This window comes from Poecilia reticulata, chromosome 15, assembly GCF_904066995.2.
Source record: "Poecilia reticulata chromosome 15, P_reticulata-male-v2, whole genome shotgun sequence".
Classification (NCBI taxonomy): Eukaryota; Metazoa; Chordata; class Actinopteri; order Cyprinodontiformes; family Poeciliidae; genus Poecilia; species Poecilia reticulata.
In genome coordinates this window covers 11,911,832-11,935,694 of record NC_088844.1, presented here as the reverse complement: position 1 = coordinate 11,935,694, position 23,863 = coordinate 11,911,832, and the positions used below count along the sequence as shown (strand labels likewise).

The window sequence follows — 23,863 nt, the reverse complement described above, 5'->3', positions numbered from 1 at the left end:
TACTTCAAGACAAAACCAATTGTAACATTGGTGCACTATACTAGGCAAAAATTACAAAACCTGGCTAAGTGAGAGATGCAGATAAACCTGAAAAAAATTACGCTTCATACATGTTAAGGATAAATGTTTTCTTTTTATTAAATACAATTCCATTGCACACATGACAAAATAAGCTGAAGACATAGATGTTATTTGTCAAACCAGGTCTTGACAAATGGAAAATACGATGGGAAACAATTTGTTTGACCTGAATGCATCGCTTACTTTGACTTCCGCACTCAAATAATTTCATACCGCTGCTGTAAGACCAACAGATGCAGAGGTTGAACAGAGGAGTCTGAAAAGGCTTGAAGTACTCTAATTATTGGCATGCACTGATTAAACACACCGTAATGGCTCCCTGCCCTTTACTGAGCGGTTCCTCCTTCACCACAGAAACAGCACAGAGGCCTGATAAAAAGGCTTGTTGATGTCAGAGGCTGTTTGTTACCAGCAACACATGTCGATTTAACCCTTTTATTTGTTAGATATGATCTCTGTGGTTTACGCAACTTGACCACAGATTAATTTGAAAGGGAAAGATTGTTACGTTAAAATGAATGTGAAAGCATCTAGTGCCCACTTAATGGCACAGCTTGTAAAGATGGTTAAAGAGTTTTTGATGAGAAGCAATTCATAATAAATTAATCATTCCTTGCTATCATTGAGTCTTGTTTCTGAACTTTTATTTTTTTCATCCGACCTTTCATCTGAATAAATGTATTCAATGAAAAGGAAAAATTACTTCACAAGAACCTTCATAGCAACTCAGCTTATTTTAGTTTCTTCATATAGGGCAAGTTATAATGTCATCTGAAGGTACTACAACAGATCCAGATTCTATCCATCCATCCACCGTCAGCTTATCCATGCATAATTGTTAGTTGGGCTAGAGAAAGGAATACTCTCGACAGATTGCCAACCCATTACAGGTCAACATAGAGAGGTTTACCAACCGTCACATGTTTAAAGAACATGCAAACTTTAAGCAGAAAGAGGCCAGTATTAGAACCGAGGACCTTCTCTATCTGCAAGAAGATAGAAGGTCCAACATCACTGAATAGTCACATATACTATCCAAATTTTTTTCTTCTTCCTAAAGTCAGGACAATAGAATCACAAAACGGATTTGATTTGGATTTTAAACAATCCAATAAAAACACAATGTATTCAGTTTATCATAACAGTTGGGAAGCCAAGCTGATTACATCAAGCAAAAGAACAAAACCAGGAGACAGGGGATACTTTCTATGTTAAGTACAACTGAGTTAGTGCCCCCGTTAGCTTCATACACAGTTCTCTGATGGATTTGTCCATGGCATAGAAACTCAGAATGACAGGGATTCTGGCACCCAGCCTATGCCTAAATTTAAGAAATTAAATGCACATTCAATGGTGTGCTCAGCATTGCAGTAAAGGTTTCAAAAGTCATATTTTATACATTTTAAAAAAGAAATTATTACAATCCCCATAGGTTGTACTAAATTTGAAATATAATCATGTTTTTCTAGTATGCTTTTAAAATACCGATTCATCAATTATCAACTAAGAACACGGTCTCAAACTGAGAAGAAGCAAAACCTCCTGAATCTTCCTGCGGTCCATCCACAGTGCTATCAACACCATCGTACATTGATTTCTGACTCCAGCAGCCCCATGCTGATTAAAATGAAAATGGCTCTCGCAGAGTATAGTATCTCACAGACAAGCATTTGAAGGTAAGAGCAACACCTGCGCCGAGACCCTCGGACCTCCCGCAGAGCTGTTAAATAACCCCAGCAGCCAGCACCGTTTGGGACACTGAACACAAACTGCTACATTTATCAAGGGACACCCCTGCTGTCCATGTTGGAGACACATCATGATTCATGCTCAAATGCAGACAGAATGCTCCATCATTTCACATATGTACCATTTGCTTTGCTGTGCGCAAGCATGCTCAGAGGCATACTGTACATTGCATGCAGGATATCTACACAAACACACACTGCATGCATGCACTGAATCGCAAGGCTAAATAGAAGTGTTGTAGCCAAAAGAGAAAAAAAAAATAAAAATACAGAACCGCAAAAAAGAAAACAATGTACATGAAAGAGAGGAACATTTATGATAGATGAGCTTATAAGCCTCTTAAGAGAACAAAGCCTACTTTAAACTTCTACAAAGTAAATTTTATGGAGGATATGATAAAGCAACATGTTTTTAATGAATTCTGAGCATCTCCTAATTGGTATAGAGGGGCAAAATGTGTGTGGGTGAAGATAAGAGCTTAGAAGGTACTGAAACACATTTTTTGTTTTCAACTTGGCATGTTAAAAAGAGAGAAATTACAAATACAAGAAAAAATGCATTAGCAGCATATCGTTTTTTTTCATTGAACATCGTCCGTGACATATTTATTATTTTTATCTGCCGACTTTATAAAAACATCCATATACAGCAGGGGGCGATCTCTTTATTTTGTCATTTAAACAACTGCAAAAAAGCGTCTACTGAATCCAGAAATATTCAGATCCAACAAAGGTCAAATAATTTGATTATACTAACACAGAAAGAAGGAAATATTTCTTTTGCTCATATTTACTTTCTTTGTATTACTTTTTTATGTTGTAACACAAAATCAAATAAAAGTGGTAAAATATTGAAGAACAAAATGTTACATCTCCACAGCTCAGGAAACAAAACAAAGCTGACAACTCTAAAGAAAAATAGGGATGCATTTTCAGGAAAAACGTGCTGGTTGATATTAACATTCCCATCATGTGGGCGACTAGCTGCAGCTGCTCTAACATCATTGTGAGGTCTTTTACTCCTGTGCCTTAAGTCAAGCATTGTACAGAAAGTTTAACTCTCAGGTACATATAGGTGTAGCAGGCTCAGTTACAAGGAGATCAATACTTATTTACTCTGCTGCAACCCATAAGCATTCTCTCTTGTAGAGGCACGGTGTCCCACCATGGTGGACTGAACAGTCCAAGTCGACTCCAAAAATCTGTCTAAATTGGGTGATTGGGGCAGGTGGTGGCAACTCAGCGGATTTCCATTTCTATTTTGAGCAATCGATGTGTAGTGATATAGACATTTGGGATGCACTATGAATACGCTGGTCACCATTTTCTCATTTCTGTAATGTGTCATTTCAGGTAGAGCTGTATACAAAAATCAAGTTCAGTTTATTTGTATAGCATATTTCAGCAACAAGGCAGTTCAAAGTGCTTTAAAAAACATAACAGTAACCAACTACAACGGGAACAGGAAATAAACATTTCATTTAGTCAAATACCATCAGCAAAATTAATCTGTTTTTCAGCTACTTTTAATCAAAGGCAACTGTAAGCAAATTAGTAAATAAGCAAATAGCCTTGATTTAAATGAACTCAGTGTTTCTGCAGTTTCCTGGAAGTTTGTTCCAGATTTGTGGTGCATAAACTCTGAATGCTGCTTCTTCACGTTTGGTTCTGATTCTGTGGATGCAGAGCAGATTTGAAACAAAAGATCTGAGTGGTCTGCAAGGTTGATACAACAACAGATCTGATTCTGCTGACGATTGTGAGAGCGATGAAGAACAGGACATTGAAATCAGCTGAAGTAAATTGGGGGTTTTCTGCAACCCCAATTTACTACAGCTAAAGTCTCTATGAGACTAAAGTTAGAGCTTTAGTCTTTTTTGACCAAAATTTTAGCTTTTTACAGATCTGTGTGCAATTTATATCAATTTTATATCAACATTCATCGCTACTAAAAGTGCTTTGTGGTCACATTGCTACAATGATCTGGTTAACAATTTGAAATAAAAAAAGGAAAAATCAACATGATTTTTTGCAAAATTCCAGGCATTTTCTACCATGAGGTTTGGACAGTCACTCTGCTGTGAAAAATAAACTAAGTCAACTCAAATTAATCACCCATGAAAGTCTTATGTGGATTTTATTTTTATTTTTATGAACAATAACTTAAGAATGAAAAGAAACAGCTTCATTTAGTCTTCATTTATATACACAGATTGAAATTCACTTGCATACAATTCAGTTTGAACCTTAATATAACACAATGTCAAATTAAGTACTAGAATATCATGATAAGCTAGATTTCTCTGGATCTAAGCAATATTTGTATGGAAAGTGACGAGCTGTTATTCATTTCATCTTCAAAGGCAAATAATGATGAAGTTTTGCCAAAATTTCAGACCATGAGGTCTGAAACAAAAGGTTTGAGGTCTCAAACATTTAAGAGGGCAGGTGCTCTTTCTGGAACAGCTGAATAACTTTTTTGAGCTTACTGTACATGACTGAGAAAATGTGCAACATAATTTTGTACATTGCATTTCAGCACAGCATTAGACTAGACGGTCAGTTTTAATTTTCTGCGCTGTACCAATTTTGGAAATCCTAGAAGCAAGACCACTAAAGGCAAACAAAGAGGACTGGTTTGTAAATGATAACCATTTTCTGTTGCCTGATCCAAAAGCACACAGTTGCATAAATCACAAGTTCAACTTGAACTTGTGATTTATGCAACAAAGTCTATGTGAGCCTTTAATCTCTGAGTCCCAGAGATTTAGGGAGAGTAAAAGCAGTGACATTATGTCGATGCCAGTACTGATTAATTCCTTAATTGCCTGTTAATTAATGTTTTGAAGTAAAGCCTCCGGCTGTCTTTCAAAATTCGATGCTGTGGTGTTGCTCATTAACAGACAGGCCCTTCACAGTTCACACTGAGCAAACGGTGAATGAAACATGATCAGGCAACAAGTGCCACACAGCTGCAGAGATATTGATTTTGTCTACACCGTATGAAGATAAAGGCTTGCTGGGAAACACAAACTATAGTACTCAGAGTCTGCCATGTTATCTTAGAGTAGATCAATTAATGACATCATGTACAACTGCAGCTGGTAAATCGTACATTAGGATTTAGATTGCCCTAAAATTATACCCATAGGAATGAAGCAGCTGCTGGGTGTATGCTAAATTCTGACTTCTATTCTTTTCCATAACACAGTTAGTGAACAAATCAGGACAATGTAATCTGTAGAATACATCAATTTCCCTAAACAAAATAAACAGATAGCAGAAACTTGTACTGCAGCAGTAGACTCATAGATCAACTGAAGCTGAATTTCACTGCAGTTTTTTTTCCCCCGCTGATGTAAGATTGTACACTTCAACATCTTAGTGGTGCTTTTTTGAGAAAGAAGGAAATGTGCAATAACTCAAATAAATTTCCTTAATACCAGTTTAGATGTGTACTGTTATGTTGCTTAGTTAGTAATTCAGTACTTGACTTTTCATTACCGTTTTATTTGCACAGCATGACACTGTATTCACTTGCACTTTATAGTTTTCTGTGAGGCGCTCCAACAGTGTCCCCACTTTTCTTATGAACAGTTGAACACATTAAAGAAAATGTAATTATGTAAGGTAATTATGCATCTCTTTTAGTATATATTTATTATTACAAAACTCTTAAAGAAAATATGGGCACATTTTAATTAGCTTCCGCAATTTTGACAATGTTTTCCAAATGTAGTTACCATTAAATACGCACATGCTTAGAAACTGCAAGCCTTTTCCCCTAACATTGTTGCCTTATGAAAAATAATTGTTGATTTAAAAGGCCATTTGTGACAAAACCACTGTGGTAAATTACACCTACATATAGTGAGAGATAGAGATGCCAAAGGTATGCAAATATTTGTACTGTGATTAATGAGTCCAAATTTATTATAATTATAGCTCCAACATCTCTCTGAAGACCACAGTATGAAGTGGCTGATGGAGAGACAGGACTCTTTGTGTTGTTTCCTTTTTCATTGAGCAACAACAAAAACATCTAGAAGACTTTTTCCTGCCAAATTACACGGTTTAACATTTCAGAATGTGCCTTTTGGTAGCTGAAACCTGCTGCTATCCTTCTGCTTTTTTTTCCCCGACTTATTTTATTTTGAACATGATAGCAGTATAAAATAACATACATGAAAAAGAAATGAAAAATACACATATTTTTTGAACCACAATAATCTTAACATGCTCGAAAAGGGGTAGAAAGAAGTAAGAAACTTATGAACTCCTACACCATAAACTCATTTTTTTCAGATGGACCCTCATTATTAAATCAAATAAAAATAAAAAGTGAACATAGGTTAATTAATTTTCCATCTGGGTTTACATACGTCTAAATAATCCATACATCCTTACCCACTCATATGCGTTAGCCTCGATTTACATTCACATTACTGCCATCTCTCAGCCATATTTCTATAAACCGTATTTTCCAGACTATAAGGCACACTCTCAATTATGGCCTCCATTTCTGTATTTAACCCATACATAAGGTGCACCGGATTATAAAACACGTGCTAAAACAGACGGTCAAAAAAGGTAACGGAAACAAAACAGTAAGTTTAGTTAAACTTTATTCGACTATGTAACGATACACTCACGTTGTTTTTTATTCTTCTTCCACAAATCCATCAAAGTCCTCCTCTTCTGTATCTGAATTGAACAGCTGGGCAATTTTGCCATCAAACATGCCAGGTTTCCTCTCATCATTGTCAGAGTCAGTCTCGTTGCCAGGTTGCTGTTCAGCAATGATGCCAGCTTTGCGAAAGCTCGGACATCAGTTAAGGCAGATTCATTAGCCCAGGCATCCACAGTCCATTCACACATGGTGGCGTAACTCGCCCGGCTCAGTAAACGTGCGTTCGCAGACTGTCATCCATCGCTCCCACGCCGCTCATAACTTCTTTTTGAACGCCCTATTTACACCAATGTCCAGCGGTTGGAGTTCTTTTGTTGATCCTCCCGGAATGACGGTAAACTCCGAATTAGTTTGCTTCACTTCCTTTTTCACAATAGCAGTGAGATGGGCGCGCATGGAGTCGCAGATGAACAGGGACGGTGATGCGTGTAAAAACCTGCCTGGTTTTCAAACGCATCACCGTGTCAAAACCTGTCTGGTTTTTACCGGAGGCGTATGCTGCAGAACACGGACAACAATTCTCTGATTGGTTTATTGCTGCTGGCGTACGTACTTTACGTATTACGTAATGTCCTCTGATTGGTTTATCACTGCCAGCGTATGTACTGTATACTTTACATCTCTGTGTCAGGGACAGATTTTGGGATTCAGTGCACACTTAAGGCACACCGGATTATAAGGCGCACTGCTAATTTTTGAGAAAATTTAAGGCTTTTAGGTGCGCCTTATAGTCTGGAAAATACGGTATTGTGAAAATTACCTCCTTATATTTCCTTTTAAATTGTATTAAATTTTGACTGTTTAAGCTCCTCATTTAACTTGTTCCATAATTTTACACAATGAATTGCTCTTTTTTGCTGTGTGTATACTAAGAATCATTAAGCTTGAATAACCCCTTAAGTTAAAGCCCTCTTCTTTTGTCCCCATTGTAGATCTGTGTTTTATGAACAATAAAACTGAGTTTTTGATAGTTAAATATTAATGTCAAATATGTAAACTAAATATCAATTTGGTAGTCATTATAACTGGTAATTAGGGTGGCACTGAAGTGAAAACCACATCCAGAAATTATTAAACATAACTACACAGCATATAAAAGAACCACAACATTAACTAAGCAAATTAAGAAAACACAACAATATTAAGATTACTTGTGCTTAGTCAATCTTGTGTTTTCTAATTTGTAGTTGTGTTTAGTGTGGTTTACATTGCAGGGTCACCATAAGTAATAGTTTAAGTCTTACAACTTAAAAGGAGCTGATGAAGCTCAGCTAAAGGCCAAGGTGACAATTAAAACTGATGTGTCTGAAAAACAGCAGAAAATTGCAATGGGTAAAATGAGCCTTACAGAAAATCATCTTTTTCATTTGTATAGGTTTTTGGAAAAGGTCTAACAAATGTATAATTTAGTAATTAGAATGCAGTCAGTAGCCCACACAACTTTGAAACAACCCAGAAAGGAGCTAAACTGTATTTATATAAAATTTTTAAAAAATAAATAAAAATACTCTCTGATGCTACAATTTGCCTCAGAAAGGTGTTTAATCACCCATTTACTTGGTAATAGAGTAAATCTTATCACTACAAATGTACATAAAGCATTTTGTGAAAAGTCCATAGACTAAAAAACTCTCCAAACGATTCAGTCTAGTATTACCTCAGTCACATAAACACATTATGAGAGTTTCTGTAGACGCTGTACATGAAGCCATTAAAAGTGAGATGATGTTGCGATTAGCAGAAACGCTGCCAAAGCAAATAAGGGCTATTAAGAGCCGCAAAAGATTCATAATTACATTAAATGTGTTTACCATAGAGATACAAGTATGAACCACATGCACATGCACACAGACAATTTGCAAAAAGCAAAACAATCAGAGATGTACAGATGTTGCTGCAGTTGGATTAAAACAGTAAAATATGATTTACAAAAAACAAAATTGAAAACAGAATATTAGAGATCCTTCACTGTTGTTAGTAACACATACTATTAATTTCCTAAAGACTTTTATTATATTTATTTATTTATTTATTTTACGAAACACACCGAGCCTTAACACACCGTACGAGTACGGTGGTAGATCGCTGAGTGAACGTTCACTTTCAAAAGTCTGAAGAAGGTTGTCAACTAAACCCATCTTTAAACTTTAGCTTTTAGAGAAGTTGGACCTTCAAGCTAAACTCCATCATCATCAAAAAGTGTTGATCTGACAATCTCCTTTTGATACAGAGAAAGAATATAATTACAGATTAGCTTAATTAAGATCGGCTGCATCCATTCTCTTGTACATAATCGAGTTTATAAATGATTCACTTTGTTTATTTTTTTAATAATATCTAAATGTGCTGAGGAAAAACAGGGGAAACATTTTCTGCATAGTTGGTCAGGAGGAGTTTAAGCTATCACAAGCTGTTGATGATGGTGTTGCTGCCAGAGGATGGTAGAAAGGCTTGTGGAGGAGCCCAAGGCCATCTGTCAGGTGCTCATGCTGACAAGAACAACCATTTAGTGCTTTTCTTGGCAACAGAATTGCCCGAGTACATGAGGGATGTGTCAAGTCAACTTTTAAAGTTCACAGCTTCTCATTTTAGCCACTTTTAAGTGAGACATTTTGATGGAAGGCCTCTGGAGCTCCTAATCTAAATAAAACCGTGTTGTGCCGTAAAAACAGTCTAGTTTTGGTTATGAAAATTACAGATAATAGTCCGTTATGGAATTGTGCATGGGTTACGCAATGGGATCAATGGCTGGCATGGAGAAGCCTTGCTGTAATGACATGCTAAATGGACGAGCTGCAAAGGGTCGAAAGGACAGAGCCCACTTTGAAGGCATCAGATACGGTTATGACGCCAAGTCAAATTTTTTGTTGACATAACTGATAGTTACCTTTAAAATGCATACTACCACTTCTTTAGCAACAGCAGAGCAGCGGATTTCGGAGAGTGTACTAGTTCTCAACGCAGCTGTATAGGGTCTGATTCAAGACCCTCTTATCTTTGCCCATTTCCGATCTGATTATTACAAATAAAGACCACTAATGCCACAAAACTCTTAAAGAGGTCTTTACGATATTGATGAGTGATATGTGCGAGTAGACAGCAGAAGTAAACCACATATCCTCTTCCACATATTGTTGCTCTAGCACAATAAAAGCAAGGCGCCGGAATCAACTCATATCTAGTTTTTATAAATCAAAACAGGGTTGGATTGCAGATTCTACAGCACATTTAGGGTATGTGTGTAGTGAAGCAAAAATAGCATCGTTTTATGTAATAAGTGTGCTAAACTCTAAATGTGATCACTGTAAACTCTTCCTGCTGGTTATTCAGAAAAAAACAGAAGTGCCTGCACAATAGAAGAAGTTCCGCCATTCGCTTAATACCAGGAAGCAGCTCAGCATAATTATTCTGCCCTAATCTTGTTTATTTTCCTTTATGACTGTGGGCAGCCAGGAGATCTGCTTTTATTGAGGTGTCCTTTTTTTTTTTTTTTTTTTTTGTGGCGATCCAGAGTACTGAGCCACAGAGTCTTCATTTCTGCTTACGCTGGCACCACAAGCCATAAACAGACTGTAGCCTGACAGGAGCTTAGTCTGATAAAATAACAATGTGAGGAAGTAAAATAATAATCAGAGTGAGAGGTTATGCACAGTGCCAAGGAGGCCCTACTTGAACTCCAGCCAAAACCTGACAGTCGGATAGATCTCTGTTGAACTAAACCACAGTGGCAGAGAACACGAGCTACGAACTGCAGTATTAGATTTAGTGGCATGCTCCTGTTCAGTGTCCCATTATTTACCTTTTAGAAACAGCCAATTTTGATTTATCAATTTTTGAGACTGGGACTGTATTTTACGACTGTTCTGAATTTTCACAGAAAAGAAAGAACGAGTTTTAAGTTGTCTTGAAAGAAAAAAAAACTAAAACAAAAAACATAATCACTTATGTTAAAATTGTTTATAGAATAGGTTTGTGTATCTGTGATTTTGACAAGTTAATGGGATGAGAAAGTTTTCCAATATTTTGAAGAAGAAAAGTGGAGCAAATAATAATAATGATAAGAAAAATAGGTCAGGGTCTTATGTTTGACTCAAGTCTTAATTTTATGAAGATATTCCGACACAGTTGCAGTGAGATATTATATCTGGGATTTTCCACGATGCAGGTGCATCTCAGTACATCAGTATGACTTCAAAATGTTCCTTTATTTTTTGCAATTCAAATACTGAATCAAATTTATAATATAAACCTGATGCAAGAAGTGTTTTTTTCTGTTAATTTTGATAGAATAACTAAAGATAAATTAATACAGAAAATTCAGCATTCTGAAATATCCAACTCTGCTTCACAATCTTCTAATTACCAATATCTATCTATAAATATAGCTTTACATGTTGATGCAAGGGAAAAAAAAAACTACCGTATTTTCCGCACTATAAGGCGCACCTAAAAACCTTCAATTTCCTCAAAAGCCGACAGTGCGCCTTATAATCTAGTGCGCCTTACATATGGACCAATATTGATCCACAACAGGTCTAGCAACTATAGTAAGCAGCCGCCGTAGAAGAAGTGCACTGTGCATGCTGGGATAGTTGTCAGAACGCTGGTTTGTTAATAAAGTTTGACTGACCTATCTAGCTACGGACCTGAAAATCATGTCGTCTGCAGGTCATTTAGCACCACGTTTTCTACAAACATGCTGTGTGCGAACGGAGAAGGGTGACCATCGTCCGTCCACGTCGCGGAAGGCTCTCCTCGCCGACCGGAGTCGGACTGTTTTGTTGATATTCTTTATGTCAACAAAGTGGCTTTAGACATTCGTTCAGGGTGCTTCGACTAGGGTTACCAAGGGACCAGCCCCTATACATTTAAAGCCTGGGGGGCCGGGGAAGAGAGACAGAGACTGCGGCGGCAGCGTGTCGGTTGGTCTGTGTTACCCAGAAAGCAGTTGGGCACAATATCGCAACACCGTGAGTGAAACAATGACTGGGACAGCCTACTATATAAAGTACTCGGAGACCACTTCTTTATTATTACACATCCACATTTGTAGAGTACGGAACAAATCGCGTCCCATATAGGTTCAATACGGGACGTGTGGCAACCCTAACTGTAGCGTCTATTCTATGCGGCTTATAATGCGGTGCGCCTTTTATATGAAAAAAGTTTTAAAATAGGCCATTCATTGAAGGTGCGCCTTATAATCCGACGCGCCTTATAGTGTGGACAATACGGTATGTAGAATTTTATGAGACTGTAGAGTCTTGCAAAAAAAGGGACGTAAAGAACTTGGGTTTTGGGGAGTTATAGTCCTATAGCAGCTGTTAGGAAGGACCTATGGTAATGCTACTTGCAGCAGCTGGTCACTGAAAGACTACTTCTGCAACAATATCATGAATAGGGTGGGAGACATGGTTCCTTTTGTGAAAATGTCTTCCGTCTCCCACCTGTGGATGGGAGATCAATTGATCAACGTGGATCAGTGGGGGTATCATAAGACATAGCTGGCTTTCCCGGTGAGCTGTTCCAACTGATTCTGGCTAAAGCCTTACACAAAAAGAACCAGTTGGTTATTATATATTTTGGTATAAATTAATGTATCAAAATAACATATAATACATGTAAAAAAAAAACATTATGACTTCAACAAGTATCATTTCAGCAGCAGCAGAATTAATTCTAGGCTTTTAAGTAAAAGCAACCATGTCATATTATTGGTTTGTTGATGATAACTCAAGGCTATCATGCTATAAGAACCTGATAGGCTGTCACCGTTGCTATGGTGACAGCCCATGGTCACTCCTCACCAAAAATGCTTACGGTGAGGAGTTTGGAGTCGCAGGATGGGTCGAGAGATGTTTCAATTTTAGTATATGAGCCCTGAATGTATAAAACAGACATAATCACACAATCAATTTGTACTTTAGTCATGAAAGTAAAGGAGATGTAGCTGTAAATGCATTATTCTGAGGACAGCGACTAGCAAGCGACTCTTTGTCTATCTTTAGTAAGTTTTCTCTCAATATATCTGAAAATGCCACACAATGTGGGAACTTTCCTAGTTTCCAAATGGAAACTACTTCCACAGTTTGGAAGTCGTTTCCAAACTTTTCTTGTTTCTCACATTTCCTGCAGCAAAAAAGATGCACTTCATACATTTTGTTTGTTGCCAATAAGTAGCACGTCATCAATAATACACAAGGACATGACTCAAAAGTGCTTATAATTTAATATAAAATTCACTTGAAAGGCAAAATCTATTGTATCAGCGTCATACTTTAAAGATTTTAGGTTTTTGGCTCTAAAATATGTTATTAAGCCTTTAACTGCTTGACTAAACGCCTAGAAAATGTTGACATTGCATGCATTCCTTTGAGATTTCTTAAAATAAAATTGCATAGTTTTACACATACTTTAAGAAAAAAATATTCGGGTTGTTTCTGAACTGAAAGTAATTTTAGACGACGTACGGAAATCAATTGTTGTGTTACAGCTGTAATGTGAAGAAAAATAAACTGTCCATGTGAGAACAGCAATAGGCTTCTTGTGCTGCAGACTCACGGGATTTCACACACATCCTCACTTCTGCGGTGGGTCTCCGCACTTTCTGACAGCCTCGGTAACAAGCTGCTGGAACTCTTTAGACATGGCACTCTAAGACACTTAGACATGCCTGTGTTGTATATGTGCACATGAAAGCAAGAGACAGGAGGAAAAACAGAGAGGCAAAATAGAGACGGTGAGAGGAGGTTCAGGAACATGTCAAGGGGAAAGGCTGCGGCCACTTCGAGGTGACTCCAGAGAGGAACACTGAACGTTAACATTTCCTTCACTCCTGCAGTAAATCTGAATCTGGATAAGGTCCAGTACATACCTTTTTGTGTGGTTTTAAAACAAAAGCAAAAAGGTGCTGTCATTGAAATTATCCCGGGTTTTATGGCGAGCGTTGCCTAGGAGCACAGAGCAGCAGAGAAGGACTTTGAGCAGTAAATTAGCTGCAGTGACAGCTAGTTCCTAACAATTCCCACAATCCAAACTATGAAATACCACACTCTGAAAAACAATGTTGTTTTGTGCAAATCTAAATCCAGCCCTGACCCTCTGTGTTCGTCTCCGTGCCTGAGCTGGAATAGAGTCCTGCACAGATGCTATACACATGTAACTGGCGCGATAGGTTATTGCGATCATTCCTTAAAAGGAAGCGCAGCCATCTGCCTATTGAACAGCCGCTCAAAAGAGAAGCAGAAAGAGAAAAAGCACACACTCTCTTCTGTGTAAACATGCTTGAGCATGAGAAAAGGGGTTTCGAAATGAAAAAAAAGAAAAAAAAAAGTGAAGAGGATAAAGGATTCAGGGCTTGGAATGTACAAGAAGATGGAAGTGGTCACACCTCCTGCTTGGTGAGTTTAACTTGCTGGGTTATTATCTGTTTAGATGAACAAAAAAAAGGTGGAATAAAACAGATGTCTGATTTTAGGACAAAAGACTGTCAGGTGATGGAGACCATGTCTGCAAACAGTACACATCTCACACGCATGCTTACATAAGGCTGACGTGAACAAAAAAAAAAAACACTCCTCAGTAATGTTGACTCAAATACTGTCTCTCTTTAACACACATCGTCCACTGCCAAAGCTCAAACACTTGAAGGAGCCGTGAGTCAACAAGGTGATAACATCGGACTCTTGAAAACGGTCCAAGTTTCTGCGTCGCCGCAAAGAAAGGTGCCGCTGACAGGACCGGCAATAATGCAGTCCAAACACTTGTTCTGGCGGATATAGACAGGCCTGCGCAGACGGCTAACAAAGCACTAAACGTATTACAAACATGGACGCTCGGCAGGGATGTGGAAACGCACACACACAGTCTTGCGTATGCATCTGCCCTTCTGCCTCATTCACTCAAGCAATGCTGACCCAGCCTCTTCAGCTCTTTCGATGCCTGTACACACACACACACACGCAAACACACACACACACGCACAGCCTAAAACAAACTTGGCAATGAGAGTATCCTATTTCATCCAATAATATCAAACCAGGTGACGTGACTCTACCTCGCATTGGAGCTGAAAATAGCTTTTAAATTTGATTCCTTAAATTCTCTGGGGAAGTCATGGTGGTCTCATCTGTCTGTCTCAATACCGCAAGCCTGTTCTCTATTTAGCAGCCACATAGTAACCCAAACACAGTGACAGGATCCTAACAAAGCAAGTCAGAATGAAGGCAGCGCTGCCTGCCGTATTTAGATTTTGAATACGACAAAATCGTTAGAATTATTTACCATTTCACATTACTTTTAGCAGCTCCAGTCCTCTAGGGCCGCTGTCCTGTTGGTTTTAGATTAATCTTTGTTCCAACACAGCTGATTCAAATTGTCCAACTACGTCATCAGCATTTCAAACTACTGGAGAGACCTGCTAATGAGCTAATCTTTAATTCAGGTGTGATGAACCAGGAAAACAACTAAAACATGCCGGATACTGGGGTTTTGACGAGTGAGTCTAAGTAAGAGAACGTATAGTAAGAGAAAATATGTTTGTTAAATTTGAAGTTTATTTTACACCTAATTTTGCCAGCTGTATGAATAATTTTGGGATAAATTGTATGAACATGAAGGAAAAACCTGCTGCTTTAGGAAAATTGTTCATATTCTCACATAAATGTCGCCTCAACGCTTTTACATCTTGTCACATTACAACCACAAACTTTAATGTCTTTTTATTGCGGTTGTGTAATAGATCAACATAACGCAAAGGATAACAGTAAGGTGAAAAGAAAATTGGTTTCCAACAATTTTTACGAAATCAGGAATACTGTTGCAAAAAGTGGTTCTACAAAAATGCACCAAGTTTTTCAAATTTATTTATTAAAAAACTATTGACAGCTGCGTATTTTTTCGCTTTCGCTATTTCACACACATTGACCTATTACATTGGGTTCATTGTAATGTGACAAAATCTGGAGAAGTTCAAAGAGCATAAATAATTTTGTAAGGCCCGGTTACGAAAATATTGAGTAAATGTTTAAAATTCCAGAGATATAAGATTTGTACATTATGAAATTTCTTGCAAGTTTAACTCCAAAATGTGACTCAAATAATAATTGTCTTTAGACAATGGGAGTAGATCAGTCTGTTTTAATTAGAGCAGGATGTTTGCACTGGTCCAGATGCCTGAAGGCATTGGTTTAGCAGCATGCAAAGTAACACAAAAAGAGCAGTGACATAAAAACAGAAATTGCACTTAAGTTGTAAAATTAAGTAAAATCTGAAATGATAAATATAATAAAAATGCATCAGTGCAAATGCACTTTGAAGGAAAACATCTTATATCAGGGAAAGTATTAAAAAAACCATTAATGTCTGATTTTACGTGCCCTTGAATATCTTAAATTTTTCAGGTATCTCCGTGTGTACGGATGTAAACATCCCTTTCTCAACGTCTTATCGTGTTTGGAAACACATAGATATGCTACCAGGAGATTAAGAGAACAGGACACTGCGGCATGCAAGCGTGATTTCTAATGTTCTCTGTGAGCAAAGATTGTCTTGGATAAGATGGTTTAGACATCACTACACTATAGGAGTAGGTACGAGCCTAGATCAAGGTTTGAATTATGTTTTTAATAATACTTCAGAAATTTTATATTCATTTTACTGCCAGAAAAATTTGTAATTGGTTGGGATTTTCTCTGGTACCAATCCCACTTCCCCACCTGCTGTGGGGCCTAAAGGGGAAAAGACTGATATACTTCTAGTTATTCAGCCAAAACAAATTTGGTTGCAAATACCCCGACTAATTAACCTGTCATTATCTGCCTTTTTCTACACTCGTGTTAGTCTATGTAGGTACACATATCAAAACTATATAGCATTCTCTGCAAGAAGCACATAAATACTACTTCACGATTTTATGGGTATTGATTATGTATATTTGCTTCTTTTTAGATAATGAATTTCAATAAATAAATCTTATGGATGACAGCATCAAACTGTTCAAATCTATATAGTATTTACTTACACCTTGACAAAAAGTGCCTTTTCTGGTTTAAATAAAAGCTGTTAGCTCAGGGGATACATATGTTGTGTTAAACTTGTATGTAAATACAGCGGTGCTATAACGCAATGGGTGATATCTTTACTCAGTGTAACATAAATCGAGAATTTAACACCAAGTGATGCCAATAATGTACCAGGAACCAGAACTTTTAAATATTCACGTGTGCAGAAAATACACTGATCAGAATTGTAAAGATCAATTTTCAAACATTCTGTAAACACATCTGAAATAGACATTAATTACTAATGTTCATGCAAATACAAAGTTAGTAGTCAATCACAAATATAACACTAAATGTGACTTGACCACTTCAGACATACAATATGAAAACTCATCAGCCCACATAATGTGAACAGTTACACTCAAAGCCCGAGTAATAAAACATTCTCAATGGGAGCTTGTGTTAGAGTGCTACAACACAGTTTATGGCCTACAATTAAAATTTTATATTAGCTACTTGATGGCTAATGGACCATGAATGCTAATGGCTGCAGATTAGTGATGGATAAGACACACTGGCCTTTTGCCACAGAGATTGACTGAGCGAAACATGAAGAATGAACCGTATCATAGATGGGGAAGCTGTTCTGAAACGAAGACAATGATACAAAATCAACAGGCTATTAACATTTAACTCTATTTTTAGTTTTATTTTTTGCCACCCTTACCTGAAAAAAAAACCTCTGAAATTAGGCAAACTCCTAAATTGAGGCAAACTCCTGCGCTACATCACACGGACAGTATAATATGGTGCGCAATAAAACCAACAGCATCTACGTAAGACTGCATCTTGTGAATGATGATCAGTGGGATGTAATGGTTCCCATCCGGCACACTGACAGAAACATTACCAGGATGGAGAGTGATGAGATCCTCATAAGCCTCTAATACTGCATGGATCCATGCTGTGGGGAAACACGCTCTTTGGCTCCCGTTGCTCCCGCAACTCCGCTGACATCAAAGAAAGTCCTCAATGAAAGGCACGTTGCAGATCACAACACAATATTATGTGAGTGCTTTTGCGATATATATATAAATGAAAGAGTAACACAACTCAAGTATTTTTTGAAACAAAATGCTGTATTGCTCTAGATTTACTTGTCTTTAGTCTTTAGTCAGATCGGATGGACGGCGCCAAAGAACAAATGTCTGTTTTGTAACAGATTTTCTGTTTAATTTAAGTCTGGACATTACAGTTCTGTTTGTATGTTTAGTGACATTTATTTACCCAACTTGTCAGTCATTTGCTGCCTCTAGAACAATGCTTTCTTGCCTTGGACTGGTCAGCAGGCGTTGCCCGTAAGATGGCTATACAATCTTTTATTTATACAGGACAAATCTCTTGAGACTCATTGCCTCATTATTTTCAAGAGACACCTGTCACAGGGATGTTTGGGTTTGCCTATTGGATCTGTTATCTGGAGCTGTGGCTCTTTAAAGTTCCTCCAGGATAACCATGGGCTTCTTGTTTGCGTTTTTGATTATTGCTCTCCTCATTTAGCTTCTCAATTAGGACAGACAGCCATACCCTGGTAATTTTCCAGTTTCTTTTTCAAATACTGTATTAAAGAGTGAAAATGTTTTTTTAGACAACGCATCGTTTTCCTTCCACTTGACAGTCATGCCCCACTTTGTGTTGGTGTATCAATTAACATTCTAATAAAATACAAAATGAATTTTGTGGTTGTTGCATGACCTGTGAAAAGTATCAGCATGAATGATTTTAGAAGCTGTCTTTAGTAATAAAAAACAATGATTTCCAACACCAGAAAATGAAAAACAAAATAAGTGAAGCAGCACTTAACTCTGTTGAGGGCAGCAGGAACTGTAATCATTTGAAATTATGAAATTGCAATGGATTTACTTCTAAGATGTAAAGCTCTTGTTTCCTGCTCACATCTTACTATATCCTGCCAGAAATAATATTCATCACATTCCTATCACTTGTAGCAGAAGAAATTAGTTTTTCTGGGTTTTATACTTTGAACTACCTCTTTTTTTAATAAACTGGAACTTTTTTTTCCCCCTTCAGGCAGTAGAGAGGCTCCCTCTTCAGATGTCAGAATCAAGGAAGGAGGTTCTGAGTCTCTTAGACTTATTTAAACAGAGGCAAGAGTGAGCATATTACTCATTGCCGAGGTTAGTGGCTGAAGACAGACCACATAACCGCTCAAGTGTCACAGTAATTTTTTAAGTCGATATGATAGAAAGATTCCAACAATTGGCTTAAAACAAAAAAAAAAAAAAAAAAAACTAAACATATTCAACATCAAACATACCAGTCAGGAAAGCTTCTGGCTTTATATCTTTCTATGTGCAGATTTTCTAACCCTATGGGCTAACGGCTTTATTTCATGCATTTCAATGACTCAATTTACAGCATGAGAAATAGATGTGCTTGAGACTAAGGCAAAGTAGCAGTTAGGCAGTGGAAAGTGTAGCATAAGTAATGAATGGCAGCAACAAAATCCCAGAGTGTCCCGGATTCCTCTAATAAATGTCCTGGATTTTATTACCTGTCGTCCTCTAAAGTCAAAACACAAGTTGTTGCAAGACATCGAGCTAAGACAAAGACTGAGCATGGACTGCAACTCTATTTATAGTAGCATTGTTGTAAAGTTAGCTTATTAAATGTTGATATACCTCACATTTTTCATGATAGATGGTATGACAGTCATTTTTAAGGAAAACTTACTAGTGTCAATCCTCCTTATACGAAAGATGGGTTTCTATAATGTTGTTGTAAACCTTTATTCTTCTGAACTTAAACTGAACCCTTAATTTTCCTAATGATAAAAAAAAATCTATTTGATTTTCATTGAGAGAATTATATTAAAAAACATTTTCTCAGCAGTTTCACTGTTAACGTCTGTAAAAAATAACTCCCAACTCTGAGCAAAAATTTAGCAGAATAACGTTTTAAATGTACTTCAGATCTTTGAGGTTTGTGTGTTACTTTTGATACACACTCGACCTGAACAGTGTTTAAGTAATGGGATAAAGAATGTAGACTTCATAATGCTCCTGGAAGGGGTACATGACAATTCCTCTCTTGTCTCCTTTCTTCTCATATTAAGTGATTGACTGATTGTCTAAGAATGAAATTCAATGTTGATTAGTCCCATAAAGAAGTCTGCTTATTATTATCCAAATTAATCACAAAGCATCTGGCGACTTTCACTTTCAAGCAAAAGCCATGTCTGGTGAGTAAAGCATCTGCAACAGTGGCTTGATTGAATAATGTATTTATTTGCTGTAGTATTTGAGTTATAATGATGGAAATTGTCCAGCAGTGATGCACATCTGCAGCATAAATATTTTGTGAAAGCTGCTGCACATTTTATGACATGTCTATAAAAATCTGTGGTTTATGTGGTGATCAAACTGTATGCTTCAGTGTCCTATGCGTAGTAAAGTTTTATAAAGCCCTTGAAAGAAAAAGATGTGGAGATGTGGAGTAGTGTGACAGGGCCATCTGAACACTTTAAAAAATTAAGAGTACTACATCTGCGTTTTTCAGCATGTCTGCTTCCTTGTAACCCCGGGTCGATGGGGTTGAAACTGAAGCTGGTTTTGCAGGAGGTTCCTTCCTGTTAAAAGCAAATCTTTCCTTTCCAATGTCCCCACATGCATAAGAACAAATTGCTGCAAAGCCAACAACTTGATTCAAGTGGCTGGCTAACTTAGACCAAATTTTTACTAACTGGTGCAATATGATGAACTAAACTTCACTCTACCATATTGGATCAAATGCAATGTAAATTAAACTCGTTTGAACTTGGACAGAACTGACTTTCATGTGCTTGAAACTGAATTTCAAGGCACATGAAATTTGACACATTCATTGTAATTAATTGCTCTTTGAATGTTTTATATTGAATTAATCAAACGCCTCAAGTTGCCTTTATAAATCTACAGTTGGTTAAGCAAATAATAATAACACTTTTGGGGCATTGTCATGGATTTCACTGAGGACCTGAACAAAGGTTTTGTTTGAGTGATCATTAGGTTTTATGGGGTTATTATGATTTTTGAGCAACTTAATTAGGTCAAAAATTACTAGCTGTATAGTCAGCATCATGAAAAACTTCTGACTTTATTTATTTATTTTATTTTTTTTACACACCTCTGTCTTTTGATGCTACTGCTGCAATGTTTCTAAAAGATCTACACCTACTATATTATCAGCTTGAGCAGACAGCTTCCTTCTTCGAATTCCATAATGTGATTCATGAATCATCTGACAACCAGCTGCCAGGTGCACATGACTTAGTACATATCCTGCCTGAACAAACACAATGCTTCATTAGCTTGCTTTATCTATTCTTCTTTCAAGTCCCAAGATGGCAAGAAAAAAAAAAGAGTAAAACATTTAGCAACTCAAAGTCATATTAAGGAAGTGATATCTTCTCATGTGCTAAATCCCAGAAAAAACATTAATATGTGAAATACCTTCATCTGATTCACACAAAGCCTGAGGGTGAGGTGCCTGCCATTTTTGGTGAATAAATCCTCAGAACAAGGAAGGAATTGCTGGGGTTTTTTCTCCACCATCTGTCCAAAATAGTGAAACTGGACACCTTTTATGAAACTTGATACTCCTCTTTAAAAAAGAAACAAAACAAAAAACAAAACAAAACTGGATGACATGGTCTGCTTCACTTCACTAGTGAGTGCACAAATCTCTAAGATCAATCAAGAGATTAGGTGCTGACTAACAGTGCCTGTCACTACTGAGGTTTTTAGGGCACATAAAAAGTTTGAACCAGGAAGCCTGGGAATAATCCACATCCGGGACCTGTCATGTTAATGGATTCATTGCAGCCTCCGAAGTTGTTTGTCTTTCAGCCACGATGCTGCTCATGCCGTGAGGGCAGGCTCTTCTGTAAACACAGCTCAAATTTATGGATCATATTTCAAAATCTCATGGATTACCACAGTACAAATGACGCCCATTCTTCAGCGAGAAAACGCAGCTCGCCGGTCTGGAAAATAGAAGCAAGCATCCCTTTATTTCATCAGCTCTGGGCTATTGCACTCTGTTTTTTCATATTTTTCTCCTGCTAGGGATTGTAAGTCCAGAGGCAGGGCAAGAAAAAAACATATATATATGTATATATAAAACACCAGTTTCCCTGCAGCAGCTTCACCTTAAATTTGGAACTCAATAGAAGATCTAAGAGTTTTGTAGAGCTAAATGAGGCCTGAGCTCCAGTTACATCATTGACTCTGTGACCTCCCACTCACTTACTTGCATGGTAATTATTTAATCTAAAAGAGACCAAAAAAAGTTCCCTGCAAAATCATCTTATGCAAACACAAGTCCCGGGGTCACATGTTGAATCTAAATCTTTAAAACAGTCAAAACTCAGCTGAAGGTTTGTCCAGTGGTCTCTATGCGTGTCCGCACTGGAAGCTAAATGAAAACTTTCCTGATAGGACTACGTTCCCAGGGAGAGGTCAGAGAGAGGATATTATGTAGATTACTTGTACTGCGGGGAAGATAAATATTTTATATGCTGGTTATTGTTATTGTTTACAAGGAACTTAAAGGTTTGGGGTCTTTTTGGTGCGGATGCACACACTAATCATCCAGAAACAGGAATCAGTTTTTCTCTGTTGGCTTTGACCTGCAATGACAAGTCAAACACTGAAAAATATGATATTTTTTCTCCCCTCTTCATTAAAGTTCATAGACCGTATGGAATGTAAAATATAACCAGTTATACAGCTTACTTTTATATTTGCATAATTCTTGACGATCAACTTGTGCAAAAAAGTATTATTTTTTAAATGCTATCTATGAATATGTGAAGAATCTGATATGTAGTTAAAATGTTTACAGGCATTATCTGTGGCAAAACTACATTTGTACTTGTACAATTTGTGCAACATTATTAAATGTAAACTCTCTATTTTTAGACTTTTGAAAATTTTTCAAAATTTTAAACACCTCCACTTTTCATTTTTTTGTGTACTTATTTTAGCCAATTCTGTTTTATTATTTCATTTGATTTATTTTATGTTTATTTATTATAATACACTTTCAATGTAAATAACCATTATGCTTTCATTTCTACATTTTTATGGCCATATATTTAAGAAAATCCGGCTCAAGAATTCCATTTTAAAATATGCAAAATATCTGATCTTATAAACTAACAAACTGTCAAATAATACAGTAGAAATATCCCATAAACTAAGTGCATAGTGCATTTAGTTAATGCACTTTGCATATGTGAAATTAGACTAAATCTACTTATCCAAATCACATATCTCACATGTCCAAGATTATAATAAAAAAAAAACAACAAACAAATGTTTCTTATGTCATCCTCAAATTATCATCTCAGGATCTTCAATAATTACCTGCCTACCATTGTTACAAAACCTCAACCATTACCAGCTTAAACAGAAACAGGTTCATGGCACATTAATGCTTCTAGATAATATCCAGTACTATGATGTGCTACTCAACAGGCGTGAATCAATAAAAATAATCAGATTAAAGATTTGAGCATTTCTGGCATGCCTGCCACTTTTCATTTTACAAATCAAGCTCAGTCAGTTGAGAGATGTATCTAAATAAGCCAGAGTTTCAGTGCTGCAAGTTGGAAAATTGGCAGAGCCTTTGAATTTTTTTAAATGTCAGAACCATTTACTTAATCTAGTTGTGGACGTTAACACTGACGAATGAGCTCTGTTGACTGTGTGGGATAAAAAGGGGAACGATGACAGGCTGCCTTGGTGGACAACAAAAGAAACGTAGGCTGGTGTGAAATGACAGTAATGTTGTTATTTGCACTTTCTCACTTCTCTTCTTAACACGGACATACATATTGTTATTATTAGAGTTAGCAAGGGTGCTTTGTTAAATCCATTTGTGTTAAGATTTGACAACTATCTAAATTCTGTAATTTAAAAAAGATACAAAAAAAGGCAATCTGACCTTTTGTGGATTTTGTGATGTCTGGACTCTAAAAAAGTGAGTAAATAACAGTCGGGAGTTATGGAAATCTGCTGTGTCTTAAAAAGCATAAACAAACATTTAAAAAAACCCTCCGGTAGGAAACCACTTACTCTATGGGTATTGATTCTTTTTTTCTCTTGGTGTCATGGAAATATAAGTCACTAAAGACACAGTTGTGACGATGTAGCGACTCGTATTAAATGGAACCACCCAGGAAGCAATTCCATTAGGAGACACGTAAGTAAAAAGGGGGAAAGAAATCTGCTAATTCAGTAAAAGTGTTCAGTTTTTTATCTGCATTTTAAGTCAGTACA

General features: G+C 36.9%; 1 protein-coding gene across 2 annotated transcripts in view; it reads right to left on the bottom strand.

The window, feature by feature from the left end:
- The window catches only part of chrm3a (cholinergic receptor, muscarinic 3a), an 86,639-nt gene that overhangs the window by 4,209 nt on the left and 58,567 nt on the right, over positions 1 to 23,863 (bottom strand). Inside the window, exon 1 of one of the 2 annotated variants that reach the window (XM_008429244.3) lies at positions 6,482 to 6,994. The exons of the other annotated variant lie outside the window; for it this stretch is intronic. The gene's annotated coding sequence lies outside the window, so the exon portion shown is untranslated. Of the gene's footprint in view, positions 1 to 6,481; positions 6,995 to 23,863 lie in introns of those variants that run through there. 2 annotated transcript variants of the gene reach the window in all.